The following is a 16,442-nucleotide window of genomic DNA, read 5'->3' on the forward strand; positions in this document are numbered from 1 at the left end:
ATCTGCTGTAACAAAGATTGATACTAAATCCTGCTGACACCCTTGAATTAATTGATAAAAAAAGATGTGGCTTGTTGAGGACACATTGTTCCGTGTGTGATATATTCCAAAGTGTCGAATCAGCAGTAGCTTTCAGAACATGTTATTCCAACCCCGGATGCTCCAATGCTGACATGCTGAAGGTAGAAGGAGAGACGTCTCTCACACAATGGAAACCTCATGCTGTGACATGACAGGAAAATCCTACAGAAACCCCTGACAAGGTCTTATTTACAGCCCTCCGCTCAAATAGATAAATGGCGGGTACATCTTCACAATAACAAAGCACAGAAGATGAGCAGGCAGCCGAGGTGCATGGAGGCTAACAGCTGCACTGCTTCACCTACTGCAGTAAGTGTACGTAAACACTCTATTCCTTCTGGAGCTTTACTTCTATTTTTCAAGTGATTATGAAAAATATGGCAACGCTTGACCCGTGAATGTGACAAATAGGAAGCAGACTCTGCTTACAGCTGCGAACAATTACAAACAGTGGATGGAATGCTCCTCCGCCGCTGCTCACAGGAATGTGCATCATTGCCCTTTGTCCTCTGAACAAATTGGGGGGAAAGACTGTTCAAGCCAGTTTAATCCGTGCATTAGGAGTGTTTTTGAGCGGTCATACTTTACATTCTTTTGACTGATACCAATCTTGACACCTGCGAAAATGCCAGAAGTTGCATTTGTGCATTGTTCAATTTAGATATGCGAGTAAGGTTTATGTGTTTCCAAATTTTAAAATCTCAAGATAAGACTTTTGAAGACAGTGTTTGTGTTTACTGCTGAGAATTCACAGTAGAAACACGTGAAAAGTAGTTTAAGCTGAAGTGGCAGTCAAACTGAAGGAAGTTTAAATTGCAGTTAAAGCTGGATTGCTAAACTGACAGTTGAACTGTCAGTATGGATGAAGCTGAAGTGTCAATTTACAGTAAGTGCAAGCGCTAAGTGAAGCTGAAGTATCGGCTGAATTAAAAGCGCTGAGAGGAGTTTAAATGTCAGTGGAAGCATCGGTGATACGAGTGGAAGTCCTGAAAGAAATTATTGTCGGTTGGAGTGTATAAAATGATGATTGTCAGTTAAAGTGTCAGCTGAAGTTTAAGTGCCGCAACCAGTCGGAGTAAATCGTGTATCAGCAGAGAAAGTTAGAGGAGCTATAGAAGCGCTTTATTTTTTTGCCATTAAAAGAAGACTTGAGACCTGAGAGGGTTTGAAGTGTCAGTCAAAGTGTAAGCACTGAATGCAGTTGAAATGTCAGTTGAAAAGAAAGAGGTGAATGCAGTCAAAATGTCAGTTGAAGTGGAGACGCTGTCGTGTTTGCACTGTGCTGTGTTGAAATGTCAGCTGTATGTAATCCAAGGCAGAAAAATTGAAGTGTCACAGCAAGAATGGATGCATAGTATAGATAAATAAACTCAAACAATGTTGACTTTTATATCAAAGAGGAAAAAAAACAAAATTAAAAGTACTATAAAGACCAAAAACAGTATAAGGACGAAGTGTACTGACACACAAAGACAATAAAGTGAAGAAATATTACATAAATACACCAAATATTTGCTATTTTATGTGCTGAAAACATCCATTTAAATATCCTCAAACATTTATGTGATTTACTTGAGTCCCCAATTTGCATATCCCTCCACATTCCACTTTTAACAGCTCCTTTCAATCACTGTAACACAGGGGAAAACACAGAAGTAAACATCAATACTTGAAAACCACAAGCTTATCTAAAGGAACAAAGTTTCAGTTCAGTCGTTGACATTTCTACTAAGAAAAAAGCCCAGTTATCATCTTATCAAATTTCAGGTTCTAAAAATGGTTCTCCTTCTAAAGCACACAGCAGTTTGAGGTGTTAATCTCTGCAGGTTTGCACAGTGCCTTAGCCGTGCAAATGAGGACAGATCCTTCGTCAAAATCTCCATTCCAGGCTGACAAGTTTAAACAAAGCAATTTCAGGCCCAACTGCACCTGCAGTATTGACGTGCCTCGTCAGGGGTGTCTAGCAGGAAGACAATAATTTGTCTAGTAACACGACTGAAATGAGCTCAGAGTCTGGACGCTGTTGGCTGGGGGCAGAGTGACAGCCAGTAACAGGCTGCCTTTATAAAGGACATCTCACATTAGGCTCTCATTTAGAGCTACCACATGAAACTGCACACCACGGTGCATTAAACTGCTCTTACTTGTTTAGCTTTGGGGTTAATGCAGAATTAATTTAAGTTCTTTTATATACAAAACTGATCATAAAGTATATAAATTGATTATAACTTAGATTATAAAACAGTGGGATCAGACCTAAATGTTCATTAAAGAGTAAGGCTGCTGCTTTATATTACTAATTGTTATATCATATACAATACAATTATCAGGCACAGTCTGCTTTTCTTCACCATTTTGGTTCATTTTTAGTAACTCTTGTACTTATCTCACTCCTATATGTTACTCTATTAGTCATTGGCTTTTGCTTTTGCTCCTTGAAAACACTTCTGATCTTGTATATTTGTATATTTTGCCAGATATTTAGTACTCTAGTGTTTGTAAAACTGGGCCCAGTGGGTGACCCTGACCTGAGGAACCCACTGGTTGTCTGGTTCTGGATGTTAAATTGTGGTCACTGCACTTAGTGTTACTGTAATTTGAAGCATTCTCTGGCAGAAGAATTTCCTTCAGGATGAATAAAGTTCTACTGAACTGAATTGAATTGAACTGAATATCCGATATGACGACATTTTCCAAGAAATCTTGGCCGATTGCAGATGCCGATATATGCACATATATTTTCCGCCTAATAGCAGAGAACATAAAGTCTCTCCTGTGGTGTAATGAACATATTATTATGCCTACTCACTACATGATGGCCCACTGGCAGATGCAGACATAAAATTCAATGCTTTTCAAAGTGTACACATTCACTTCAGCTAAGACAACATGTAAAACTTGCTGCATTCATTTTTATGCAACATTTTGCAACAAAACTGTAACATTCATCCCGCTTTAACAGCCTTGGATAATTATCTAAGAGACACACCTGACAATAGTTACAACCAAGGAAAATTTGACCTATTCTGATGAATTAAATGTGGCATAATTTAAGGTTTATCGGCCTGTCATATCTGCAGAAATGTTCATCTCAGGCCGATGCCAGTATTTGATTTTAAAGCCCTCATCTGCAGGTACCAAAGACGTGCTGATATGATTATACATCCCTGGCTAAAAACAACACTGCACAAGTCCTCAGCCCCCCCGAGCCCATTTGTTCCTACTGAAGATGTAAATCATGAATATATTTTCATTTTTTAGATTATTTTTTGGGCATTTTTGCCTTTAATTGACAGGACAGCTTCAGTGTGACGCGGGGAGAGAGAGAGAGAGAGAGAGAGAGAGAGAGAGAGAGAGAGGGGATGACACGCAGCAAAGGACCACAGGTTGGAATCAAACCCGGGCCGCTGCAGCAAGGACATAGCCTTTTGTATATGGGTGGCCTGCTCTATCCACTAAGACACCCCTATATTTTTATCTTTGAAATAATTCTCAGTAATTACATTAAACACCTGGGCACTGTAGTTTTTAAGAAAAATTACTCAAACATGAGTAAATCTGGAATTTATTGGGGAGTGGAGATTTAGCATGCTAGCACATGTTTACAGCAGCAGGACGGTGTATAAAGCATTGACTTGAAATAAACTACAGTGCCCAGGTTCATTATGATGTAGGAACATGTCCTCCAATGTAACAGTGTGGCTCACTGAATCAAATCAAAGAGATCTATGGCACAAAGGAATGATCCATATCAGTCTGGCTACACAGAAAACACTTGGATTCATTTATTGTTTGTTTGTTTTCTGTTTTGGTCTTTTCATGGGATTTTCTCTACAATAATAAAATTAGAGAATATCACCCGAATCCTTTAAAGACATCAAAGAAAGACAAAATGTTTTCTACATTTCAGGTTTTTGTCTGCTTGAAAAGATCCATTATTAGCATTTTTTAAAGAGGATCAGCTTTCACTTTGCACTTCCTTCAGTGGGCCTGAGGGCTGAGGTTGCTAGGCGATGGTGGCTATCTCCGTGGTGACGTGATCTCCCTTGGGCCTGATTCTCACTCATTACCTCCACAGACAGATACAGGGACATGTGCATACACACACACAGACACACACTGATATCCAGAGGTCTTTCTCTCGCTCTGCTCTTATCTCTGGGAGGCTGTTGTCACTCACTCATTGCCGTGCTGAGAGGGGCTTCAATGGTCTGACCTGATGAGGCTTAGAGAACACCTCGGAAACCTCTCGGTTGTCAAGGAGAACCAAATGGTGACAATGAAGAGGCCCTGGCAGCAGGAGCCGCTCAGCACCTCCTCTGTCCACCGCTCAAACATGCTGTGAAAAGAAAGCTCTGTTTATTCTCCAAGGCTGGACGAGTGTAGAGATCTATTTAGAATTACTAAGACCCATAAAATGACAAGTATAAATTCCCTTTTAGACACTTAAGCATCCTTAAAAGATAGCTACTTGTGAGTTCCTCAAATTCCAGACATGATTATGATTGGTATTTGCACTTTGTTTATTAAAGTATGCCTTTTCAGCACAGCTACAAGTTGAGTCTGATCGTTGAAAGCTTGATGATAGTTATCTCAGATTGGGAAATTATAGGTAATCACTAACTAAAATACCTACAATAGATGAGGCACATTGAAGTTATAGAGATGTCAAAAACAAATTACAGCATGTCATGAAAAAGTGAATCATTTTGTAGACAGCATAATAAGACTAAGAGTTTACAGCCAGGCCAGCAGCAGTGAGCTTGTACTTAAGTTAGGCTTTGAGCTAAATGCTAACATTAGTATGCTAACATGCTCACAATCATGTTAACATGCTAATGTTTAGCAGGTTTGCCATGTTCACTATCATCTTTAGTGTGCTTGAATGCATAGCATTTGCAAAGTAGCATTGAACACAAAGGTCTCAGAAGACGCTGATAGGAATGTCATTGGTTTTGCAGATTTTTAGTGAAAAACCAAAGTGTTGAACATATTAAAATTTTGACCTTATAATGGCGTAAGATGAAATGTTAAGGGATCACTAAATTTATTACAATCAATCCTAAGGGTAACATGAATGTGTGTTCCAAATTTTAAGGCAATCCATCAAGTAGATGTGCAGATATTTTATTGGATAAGTGAAAATTTTGACCTGCTGTTGGCACTAGATGAAAAGTCAGAGAATCACCAAAGTCATTGGGATTCATCCTCTGGGGAGCATGAATCTCTGTACATTCATTTATGGTAGTCCATCTAATAGCTTTTGAGATATGTTAGTCTGGGCTAAAGTGATGCATGGAGCGACCAACCATCATCCCTAAATCCACACTGTTATTGGGGTTAAAAACAAGGAAATACCTTGAAATAAATAAATAAAGCTGCCTTTTGGAAGCATTTTTCTGAGTTCCATGTCAACTACGTCATGAAGTTAAAGCCCAGAACAAGTCCCAGTTCGATCTTTTCAAGTCTCAAGTCTGACCACAGAGGACTGCCAAGCACTTGTCAAGTCAAAGACAGAAAAAGTCACGGCAAGGCTCCCCACAGCAATCAATTCATATTGATACAACGCCACACACATCATCATCTGATCATTAAGACACTGGATTTATAGTCAGCAGCCAGCCATTCTTGTTCTTGGGATTCTTACAGCTATTCACCTTGTGTTTATTTACTGTTCAGACGATTTTCACATTTTGTCAAATAGGACATCCTCAAACTCTCAGTTACGACTTGCTGGTTTCACTTACTGACAGACTCAATGACTGCCTAACTGACACAGATGTAGAAGTACTACAGGGTAATAGTTACAGTACATGGGACTACAAGCTTAAAGCACACATTCCCACTGATCTGAGTGGCTCAACGTATTTTCAAGTGTAGAACAAAGTCTGACCTTTTGCATCAGGTTACAGAGTGTTGGAAGGCTTCATTGTCATCACTCACGCACACATATATAGTCTGTGTACACCGTACCTCCAAGCACAAAATGGAATCATGTTTTCCATTCCCCCACTCTTTCTCCGCTGCAGCTGTATCCATGGGAGCACGAATCAGGTCAGAAAAACATATCAACACGAGGAAAATCATATCAATTCCAGAGCGAGGAGAAAATGAGTAAGTGTGATTTAAGAGAGCATTCATAAAGTGAGCCATCGTACTACAATTGAATTAAAGAGTTGGGACACAAGTCAGGCAAGTCAAGTGTTTCTCCATGTATCAAGTCTGAAGTCATGAAAACGACTATAAATAGACTTTAGTACGAGATGTAGCGCAACCACAGTCGTCATTCAGAGCTGATATTTGCATCTGTTTTTGACTGATTTCATTTCATTTCAACATTTAATGTGTCTCCACACGATTGTCTACCTACCACAGCAGCCCTACATAATCTCACTGATCACTGTGTGTTTAGCTGTATAGATCTGTATGCTTGCTTGTGTATGTATGTGTACTTTGGATGTATCCAACTGTTTTTTTATTTGAGACATATACATGTGCAGGCTGTAAAAACACGTTTCCTGCTGGGACAATAAAGACTTAAAGTTCAAGACACGGGTGAGCTGTAAAATATATTGGCAAGTTTGTTAATCTTTCATTTGCACTGAAAAAGCCTGTGCGTGCTTGACTCTGCTTGAATATTTAACAGCATTAGGACAGACCGCAGCACAAATCTGAAGCGCCGCAGTCTATGATCTTTCTCTGTACACAAGTCTGGGGCTGCTTGTATGTTTATCACAGAGCTGAGAGGCACAGGGAGTAGAGTGTGCTTACATCTCTCAAGGGGCATATTCCACTAATCCTGATTGCTATCTTGGTGCTATTAAAGTTGAAAAGCGTTGATTAGCTCGGTTTCTAACTGAGTTTACTGATGCAGAAGTATCTCAGGGACACCCTTCATCAGAGCTGATAAAAGTCTCTAGTATTGTTAAAGGGAAGGTGCGTCAGTAAATCTCGTGTCCTTGTACCAGTGATTACAAAAGGGAAGGATATTATCATCCCGTAATAACTTGCTCCAGAAATGTTTGACAGGCTGCACACATTAGTGACCTACTTAAAATATTTTTGTAGCTCAGTCAGATAGTTCACTCAGAATCTCCTGGCTCATTGGTTATCTTTTTCCATGGTCTAATAGACTGGCCTTTTTATGATGTGTTTTTAGCATGGCTCTGGGGAGGGTAGTGTCAGTGCATGAGTTAGCTCAGTCCGCCATTTTGGTTCAGATTGAAACTCTTAAATCAGTTGCCATGAAATTTTAAAAAGACATCCACAGTCCCCTGAGGATGAGTCCTACTGAGTTTGGTGATCCCACCAGCAGGTTTGGTTTTGAATGAAGTGGCTGTCGGATGGATTGCCATGAAATTTAGAACAGATATTTCAAGTCCAAAACCTGCAAAGAGAATAACACTCCCATCAGCCTCATCTCTAGTGCTAAATAGCAGACATTAGCATACTAACACACTAAACTAAGATGGACAGCATGGTAAACTTCATAGCTGCTAACATGCTGATGTTAGCAATTAGCTCAAAGGACCTCTGTCCCTACATAGGCTCCTATGCTGCTTTCACGTGGAATCAGGCAGACGGAAGACAGTAAACAGAATATCATTTTAGTGTAGGAGAGCAGGAGGGTAAAATTAGATGGAGCTGGCAGAGAATTGTTGGTTACTGTCATGGAGGCACACATGGTCGCAGCGGCCCATGGGGGAGTCGTCGTGAATGAATTTTCTTGGCTGTCCTAGATGCTAAACACTTACACTGTACTCTCCATAATTTAGTGTTGGAACGACCCCCTGCAAACACTGTTTCATTATACCTGCATTACTGTTGTATGTTTGATGAGATGACAATTAAAGCCAAAGTTAAAATGTTGTATATGTTTTCTGTCCTACACAACGGAATTTACAACGAGATGTTAAGTAGCTCCTTCACACAACGTGAAAACACAGGCAGTCGGGACAATTGGTGGACATTATGCGAAAATATCTATAAATTAATATATTTTATTCTGTTCTCTGTAAGCAAAATGACATCACCATCACAACTTGTTGCCATGTGTTATGTCTCTCCACACTGTAGTTGGGAACACGCTGGCTTATTTGCATTAATTTAGCTTGACTCGTTATTAGCTGGTAACTAGCTTCTAGCAGTACGGAGTATTCTGCAGAAGGAAGGATAAAGGAAGTCGAGGCATTCGGGTGCCGTTCACTAACAATGGCTTTATTGCAGTCTTCACCACAAAGCAAAAAACATGGCCTTTTTATTAGGTCTAACAGTAAATCCTGAGCTCATCTAGACACTTAATTCTGCTGACTATCATCACGACACCCTGAGAGAGCTGATTCCCTCCATATACACAATACAGTACATGTCACACTCTCACAGGTTACCCACAAGGCCACCGCCCTTTAAAGTGAAAAGGGTGAGCCTGTAACACATGCATGTTTGCTTTTACTGTCCTCTCATCTTGTCAAACTGTTTGTTTTTCCCATGCCGTTGAGAAGGTGTCTATTGTCTCTTTATACAATGTGAACGCAGCATTTGTTTTGTTTAATCTAGGTCAGAGAAAAGTGTCTCTATACAAAATTCAGAACATATGAGTTGTTTGGACACAGTTCTCAAGATGGAGGTGGCTGAGCTAGCAGCTAGCAGCTAACGGTGCTAAACATCAAAGTGCTGACAGAGCTAACAGTGTTCACCAGGAGGGAACTGCCCATTGGTTCGACATCCCATTGTTCCGACCATATTAAACTCATTGTTCCGAAGTCCGTTCCAAAATCATCATGATGCCCTGTGGTTAAGGTCTGGTTAGGTTTAGGCACAAAAACCACTTGGTTAGGGGCAGGAAAAGATCATGGTGTGGGTTAAAATAAAAAAGAAAGTGACAAACACATAAGCCGTGAGCCTGCTCCGCCTCAAGCCGGTCGCGGCGCACCATACGCCCGCCGCAAGCCGTTCAGCACCGCGGACAGTCGGACTAATGGGAGGTCGAACCAATGGGCTGTCGAACCAATGACATGGACCCCACCAGGAGGGGGAAACTAAAGGGTGGGTGTGAGGTGCCACGAAGACACCATCCCAATATCAGCGCTAACCGCTGTATGAGCGCAGTGTTAAGCAGCAGTGACAAGCTAGCCAGTGGGATACCCACTAGTATGACCGCGTGACCAGACTGGTTTGCGACAACAAACCAAAGAGAAGCTCAGATCACAACACACACAGAGGTAGCTTAACTTCAGTCTCTGCTCAGGACTTTATTACTGTTTGCTGCTATTAATGCTCTGAATGTTGCATACAAAACCTTTAAGCTGGCAAAACTGTATATTGTTGCTTACACAACATCAGGCTCTGTTTATGGTGAAGAAAGTCCATTTCTAAGGGCTGAGTTTTTGAGCATCGTGACCAGCAGTCAGTCAAAGCAACAAAGCCAATACTCTTGCTGCACCTCTCTCCAATTCAAGTGTCAGAAGACCCGATAAAGAGATCAATATAAGCCAGTGATGCTCTCCTCTGACTCATATCAACAGAGCACTGACCACAGGAAAGCCTGAGTTAGATTCGGACAGCTATAGTAAGAGATTAGCAACTGATCTGCACATCCTTTGCTGGACCCTGCTTGACCCCTGATTTTTCTGTTGTTTTCCTGCACTTTTAATTTTTCCATTTCGCTCAGAGAAAAACACACAAAACTAAACCCACTGCCCTCAGTTTATACACTGGCTTCGATTGTTTTAATCTGCTGAAAGATCGGCTAAACTGCAAGCACAATTAATGACCAATCAACCCGACTGTGCACATGCAAACACACTGACCAGTTTACATCTCTCACGTCCGCATCAATACAGCACAACAGAATAAAGACTGGGATTCTGGGTAGCTTGTCATTGTGAGCTTCATTGTGAATTGAAAGGTCTCACATCAGTCCTTCCACAGCCAGTTTTTGTGTCTCCCCAGTGCCAAATAATATTCAAGGTTACAATCCAGTGTTCAGCCTGTGGCTGTGTCGTTATCTGGCCTTGGATCAGGAGCCACTCGCCGGAGGGAACGGGCTGACAAGTACTCCCCCATGTATGGCAGCTTTGTGAGCCCCGTGATGAAAGATAGATGCTTGTTCCATGTGTCCATTCTCTTTGTTGACCAAGTCCTCTAGCATGTTTTTATCAACTTTGTTTGACCCCACCACGCTTCGCTTGACGATCCCTGTCTGCCACTTGGTTGTGTCAATAAAGTATATAATGCAGCTGTGGGATAAGATAAGTCTTGTAATGGCCGACAGTGGAGACAAACTAAAACATGACATCCAGTAAAACAACTGTAAATCAATGTTGTACTCTGAAACTTGATCACACACACATTAAAAATCACATTGAAATGAAAGTAGAAAAATGTCTACCTTAAGGTCTATCTACCACTCTATTCATGTCATGTGGCATTTTGGCATTCTGTAGTCTTTGATGTGTCACAGACACGACTCGCAAACGCAGCTTCTGAGCAACTTTTGCGTGGACGTGTGAGCAACGGCAAACATGAGCTCAGCTTTCGCAAGCAAATAACTTCTCCTTTGAAAGCCTCCTCTGAGAACATCTGCACGGGAACATCTGGGAATGGCAGGAAATTCGGCATCTCTCAGCGTGACGTGCAATGAATGTTTTTCAAGTACTTCAGAGGGATGAGCAGAGTAGTGAGCCCTGCAACCTCCAAACCCCTGACAGAATTTATGGAGTCCAGCAGCAAGTGGTTCTCATTACCCATGTCATCCTCCAAACAAATCGCCGTATTGGGCTCGCAGCTGGGGTGGTGTTTGTCTCCGGGCATAATTACAGTTCTATTGTGTTTTCATACTGTACGTCCATGACATTGTTCCAGTTGTTGTTGACAGTGCACTTGGTGTGATTTCAGAGGAGGGTTGCCATATCGTTAACAGGCATTATCCTCTCTTTTTATTTTGCCAAAACCCCCCAAAAAGTCATTGTGCTCACTAAAACCACAGAACTACAAATATCTTTTAATAACAGGAATCCCCCACCAGTGCGAGGGGGCATTTCAGTTCCAGTTAGAAAACCATCCAGTTTTAATAGAGTTCATCTGGCAGCGGGGAGCTGCGAATTATCCGCCAGGAATTATGGTATAAATTGTGCCTGAGACTGGAGCACTGAGCAGACTGCACCTGGTCTGACACAGCTGTTTCGCACACACACACACACACACACACACACACACACACACTTCTCCCAGCTCAGATCCAGAGGCCTGGTTTTGTGTTGAGGCCTTGAAAATGTCTTAAAGGCAGAAAATAGAAAGGGAAAATGGTTTCTTTGGCCAGTTATTCAAAAACCAGTGAGTTTTTAAGTGTTAAATTTGGCATCTGCAAGCAGGTAGAAGAGACGGATAAGAGAGGAATCATTCATTCCCCTTAATTCACTCAGTATCTTTTCAATTTACACCTGATTACCTCTTGTAATAACCTCATGATTAATTTGAATGTTTGTAATAGATTCATCGGCGCATCGTTAATCGTCATCTCTAGCTACATTGTGTCGACTCATTTCTGGTTTCATGGTTCCCAACAAACTGTAAAGTCTTTGTTTCTGCAAGTGAGGCGAGGGTCACTCCTGAGGAAAATGTCCAGAGGTTGCAGATAAGGGGTTAATTTCATCAGCATTGCAGGTGTACTGTACCAAAGTACCAAAGGACTGAGAGCCCATATTGAGCCTTGTGTTTATGTCTTGTTGTGCCTCTTGGAGCCAAGCAGGTGCTCAGTTGAGTTGCGTCCAGTGATTTGGAGAAGCATGTCCAACCCATTATCCTCTCTTCATCCATGCCTGTCTCAGTGGATTCTCTCTTCCTGCCAACATTTTACATTGTCCTCTGCAGCCAACAAGGACACAATGGAGTGCAAGTTTATACGAGAGAGTTTATGATCTCGGCAACACCACTTAAGATAAGATAGAGTTAAACTTTGGGAACTGTTATCTTAGTTGTTAAAACGCAGGAATAAAAATCTGACTTTGAATCCTTGAAGTAGTTGTGCAAAAATTTGAGCTAATTTACAGCTTTTCTCTCAGATGCCATGTTAAACAACATTGACAGAGGATTTAAATGTACACAGTGTTTAATGTTTCTCACAACATAACAAAAAATTGAAGTAAAATTACAGCACTGATAAAGGAGTAAGTTGTGTTCTGGTACTGAGTGCTATTTTCTGGGTACATCAGTCGTACTATTTTGGTCACTGTGTGAGAAAATGAAACACAGCTGGACAAAAAAGCAAAGAACGTGAGCACAATAAATATAGACGAGTAAAAACACAAAGTGAATATGAACTAGTACAGCTGTAGAGATAATGAAAAGAAGCTGGCAATTTCGAAACATTAATGCATCATCTTTGTATGAGTGTGAATTACTCAAACGCAGGCATGTACTAACCTGCTGAAAGGCCTAATGGCATCTCTTATAAAGGGATTTCTATATATGATGCATTTTTTTAATAGAAAACACAGTAATGATTGCATCAAAGCAGTCCTAAAGATAAACATGTCATTACAACCAATATTTCAGTGAATTCTCAGTAATGTCTCACAGTATCAGAGTTCACATAGGAATGGGGGTTGAGAAGCATGGATCATTTTGCGGAGACCTGCAGATATCTACAGGATATGCTACAATGGAGGCTAATGTGTTAGCTGCTTTCAGTCACTTTTTTGAATAATAATAATAATAAACTTTATTTATATAGCATCTTTTATACAAGAAATGCAGTGTAAATTGCTTTACAATAAGGGCAGTGTAAGCAGTGAGTGCTTCACATGAAAACAGACATAATGGACATAAAACAGACAAGGCATTACGATATAAAGGGACATTTAAAACCATTTTAAAAAATGGATTAACTGATTCATAAAATCATACAGTTGTAAAACTATAAATCATAAAATCAAGTAAGATGATTCATAAAATGATACAGTTGTAAAACTATAAATCATAAAATCAAGTAAGATTTTAAGAGAGTTGCAGCAGTGTGAAGCGTAAAAAGAAAGAGTTTCAGACCTGTATCAGTAACGTCAGAGCTACTTAAAGGCTAAAGCAAACAGATACATTTTTAGCTTTCGTTTAAAACTATTTAGCAAACTAGCTTCTCTGATATCTATAGGTAGTGTGTTCCATAGCCTTGGGGCATCACTGACAAAGGCTGCATGACGTATCTTCTTCCGAATGTTGCTGTGAACCTCCAGTAAACCAGCAGCAGATGATGTCAGTGTTCTGGATGCAAGAAGAAGCACCATTTTCTCTGTTGCCTTGCCAGATTTGACCAGTTTCCCCCTTATCTATTTACAAAGTAGGTTCATCCTGCTTCACAGCTCCCCAGGGGTGTAGGTTTCGTTTCAACATTTGGGGAGGAACACATGATATCGAGGGATTGCGGGTCCTCCACCAGATAATTTTGAGCATGAAACACATGATTTCCTACACTCTGGTGAATTTTTATGCACACTTTTGTGCCCTTTGCATCAGTTTATAGTGTACATGACTTGTCCAAATAGAGGTCCTCTGCTACTTTTTTTTTACTATATTTTTTGGCAGCATTTTACAAAGCAAAATAATTTCTCCTGCTGTTCAAATTTTTCACAATTTAGGAACTTTTAGGAGAGATTAAATGTACATAAAAACACCATATGTTGGGGAGACTTGAGGAGGGATTAAAGAGACAAAAAAAAAAAAAAAAAAAAATAGAATTGCATCTTTTGTATGATACCTCCACAAAATCAGGTCGTAAGGGTCTTCAGTTTCACCCACATCGCCCAGAATGTAATAAACACATTTTTCTGAAGATGAAGAGAAAAAGTAATCCTTTCCATAACATAAATATCATTTACAATATCTATCCACTCCTCTAATGTGGGGGGGACCACTGTTACATATTGTACATCCATGCAGTTCACACTTGGAATACCACAAAGACGTACAATGACATTTCTATTTTCTAGTGTTGCATGTGTGACCGTGTCCTTAACCCATCTTATTTTCACTTAATTCTTTTAGCAAAACATTTATTCATGATTAAATGTTTAAATTAGCTACAATAATTTAAATCTTGAGCGTTTAAACTGTTCTCTTCTTTCACTATTTAAAGTTGAGGTGCAGTGTGACTACAGAAGAACATATGTTGTTCCCACAATGTTCTTATACTAAATGTAACATATAGTTGACTGTCACTCTTCCATGAATTATTACACCATATATAATATATAGATATAATTATATAGAGTGCATAAACACCCTGTGAAGATGTTTATTGCGTGGTCAGTGCAGCCCATACATACTAACGTCTTGGAGTTGTCACAAGAATTCAGGAGGCAACAATAACGACAGACTATATAACGTTCTCTGTCTTCATATACTCTGTGTGGGTAGATTGAGCAGAAGCGTCCCTCGGGTGAAGACCCCTCAAACCTCGGCTGGAATGTAAAACAGGTGCTGCACAATTGGTTCCTCCACAGCGGAGGCGAAAGAAAAACAGCCGCCCCTGCAGGAACATGACTGACAGAACATCACATTCTCCGGCCAGCTGTGTCTCCAGATGATCCCTGACTTACACAACCAGACTTAAGGGATAACATACAGCATGCATACTATATATTATGCATTCTCAGTCAGTGCCAAAGTCTTCTACATTTAGGGCTGGTCAAGTGTTTCTTGATGGCATATTTTCTGTTTTCTCTGGTGGATTTGTTTTAGAGCACAGATTCATGTTTCTCATAAGACTGAAGATAATGCTGATAAAAACAAATTAAACAGCCTTAGCTCTTTCCTTGACACCTTGTGTGTTCCTCAAGTGGCGCTGGAACATCTGGCATGGATTTATACATTGAAATTCTGGCCGGGGATTCAAAGAGGGGAGTTTTTAATTGAAACCACTCCGAAGCATGTGAGACTGAAATGTCTTCTGGCGAGAACCTTCGAATACACACTCATATTGCTTTGTCATGTGACCTCTCTCACAGATTGAAAGTTTTTCCCCTCTGCTTTCTTCACTCCTGTGTCAGACTAGGAGTTTTTCATGCATAAACAGTCAAGAGCAACTTATTTTTTCGCAGTTACTTTGATAACTTTAGCATTGCTTTTAAAAAATTGCTTATCTCACCAAATGAAAAATGTATTTTATTTAAATCCCTTTGGTTTGTCTGATGAGTATCTCCTGCTGCCTCCCTTCCACGAGTCCAGCCCTGACCACAGCACATACCGGCACAACACTAAACCTACTGCTGTGCAACAATACACACATTCACAGCCCACAGACAGCAAATTGCTTCTCTCATTCCCCACCACGCCCTGCCTTCGTTCTCAGCCACCTGCAAAACAAACTGTGCTGGAAATTTCACTACAAATTACCCTGTGTCTCCCAAATCCCCCCGGGAGCTGAGGAAATCAAAACCCTGGATCTCCCTGCCCCCATTGAAACAGACCTCAGAGAGTCCCTCACAGAAATCCTATAGTGTGTGTTTATGTTTATAACTCTTAGATAATATGTTTTTTATTCAAGAAATGCATTCTGTGTTTTTGTAGGACTCAATTATGGAGTTTTAATTCTTATCTTTGAGTTTTATTTGGTGCTAAAAGTGGAGACAAGCTCAAAGTAACTACTGTTAACCTCTCACCAAAAAGCTGATGTGATTAAAAGTGTCTGGAGGTTGAAGAATAGAAACCATATTAAAGTTCCCAGTTTACTTCTTGTCAGCACCAGTTGTATGAACAACCCCGTACCTCTGTGGGCTTCGGGTCAACATGACATCGTGAAACCAAACCTCCCATTCCCACCAAGAAAGAGTGAAAACTGAGACCTGTTTCGCTTCAGGGGAAAATCAAAGGAAGGCACATACCTTAGCAGTGAATAATGATCAACAGCATAAAGCCGGCAGCGTTTAAACATTGCAAGGGCCACAGTGCCTCCTGGTGACGGCCCCGCAGAACTCCAAACAGACAGGAATGTCAGGGAGAGAGAGAGTGAGTCAGTGGCCGATGTGCCAGAGAGATGAGTGTTGAAAGCTCCTTGGAAAAAGGATTAGGGCTGTTTATGTTGGCCAAGTGGCCCGTTGCCAGCTGCTCAAGTGTGCAAACTTCTTAAAGCTGCAGAGCTCCGGGTTGCTCGTGAATCTTTTTCACTGTGTGCACCCTCCACCCAGTGCTGTGTGGATGCTTGTGCTTTGTTCAGCAGGGGGGGAAAGCCCCCTCTGCTTCAGCCACGGCCTCCAGAAGAGCACGCTCTACCCCCAAAAATGTGCAGCCTGTCTGTGCCACCACCCCCAAAACACACCCATGCACTCCCAGGTCATTTATTTCCAACTTAAAAATACAAACAAAACTTA

At 40.8% G+C, this 16,442-nt stretch overlaps 1 long non-coding RNA gene across 1 annotated transcript in view; it reads right to left on the reverse strand.

The window, feature by feature from the left end:
- The window catches only part of LOC144463469 (uncharacterized), a 76,438-nt gene extending 60,343 nt beyond the window's left edge, over positions 1-16,095 (reverse strand). The window contains exon 1 of the long non-coding RNA XR_013491622.1: positions 15,957-16,095. This is a non-coding gene — a long non-coding RNA (uncharacterized LOC144463469). The remainder of the gene's footprint in view (positions 1-15,956) is intronic.
- Between the last annotated feature and the right edge of the window lie 347 nt (positions 16,096-16,442).

This window comes from Epinephelus lanceolatus, chromosome 5 (genome assembly GCF_041903045.1).
Source record: "Epinephelus lanceolatus isolate andai-2023 chromosome 5, ASM4190304v1, whole genome shotgun sequence".
Classification (NCBI taxonomy): Eukaryota; Metazoa; Chordata; class Actinopteri; order Perciformes; family Serranidae; genus Epinephelus; species Epinephelus lanceolatus.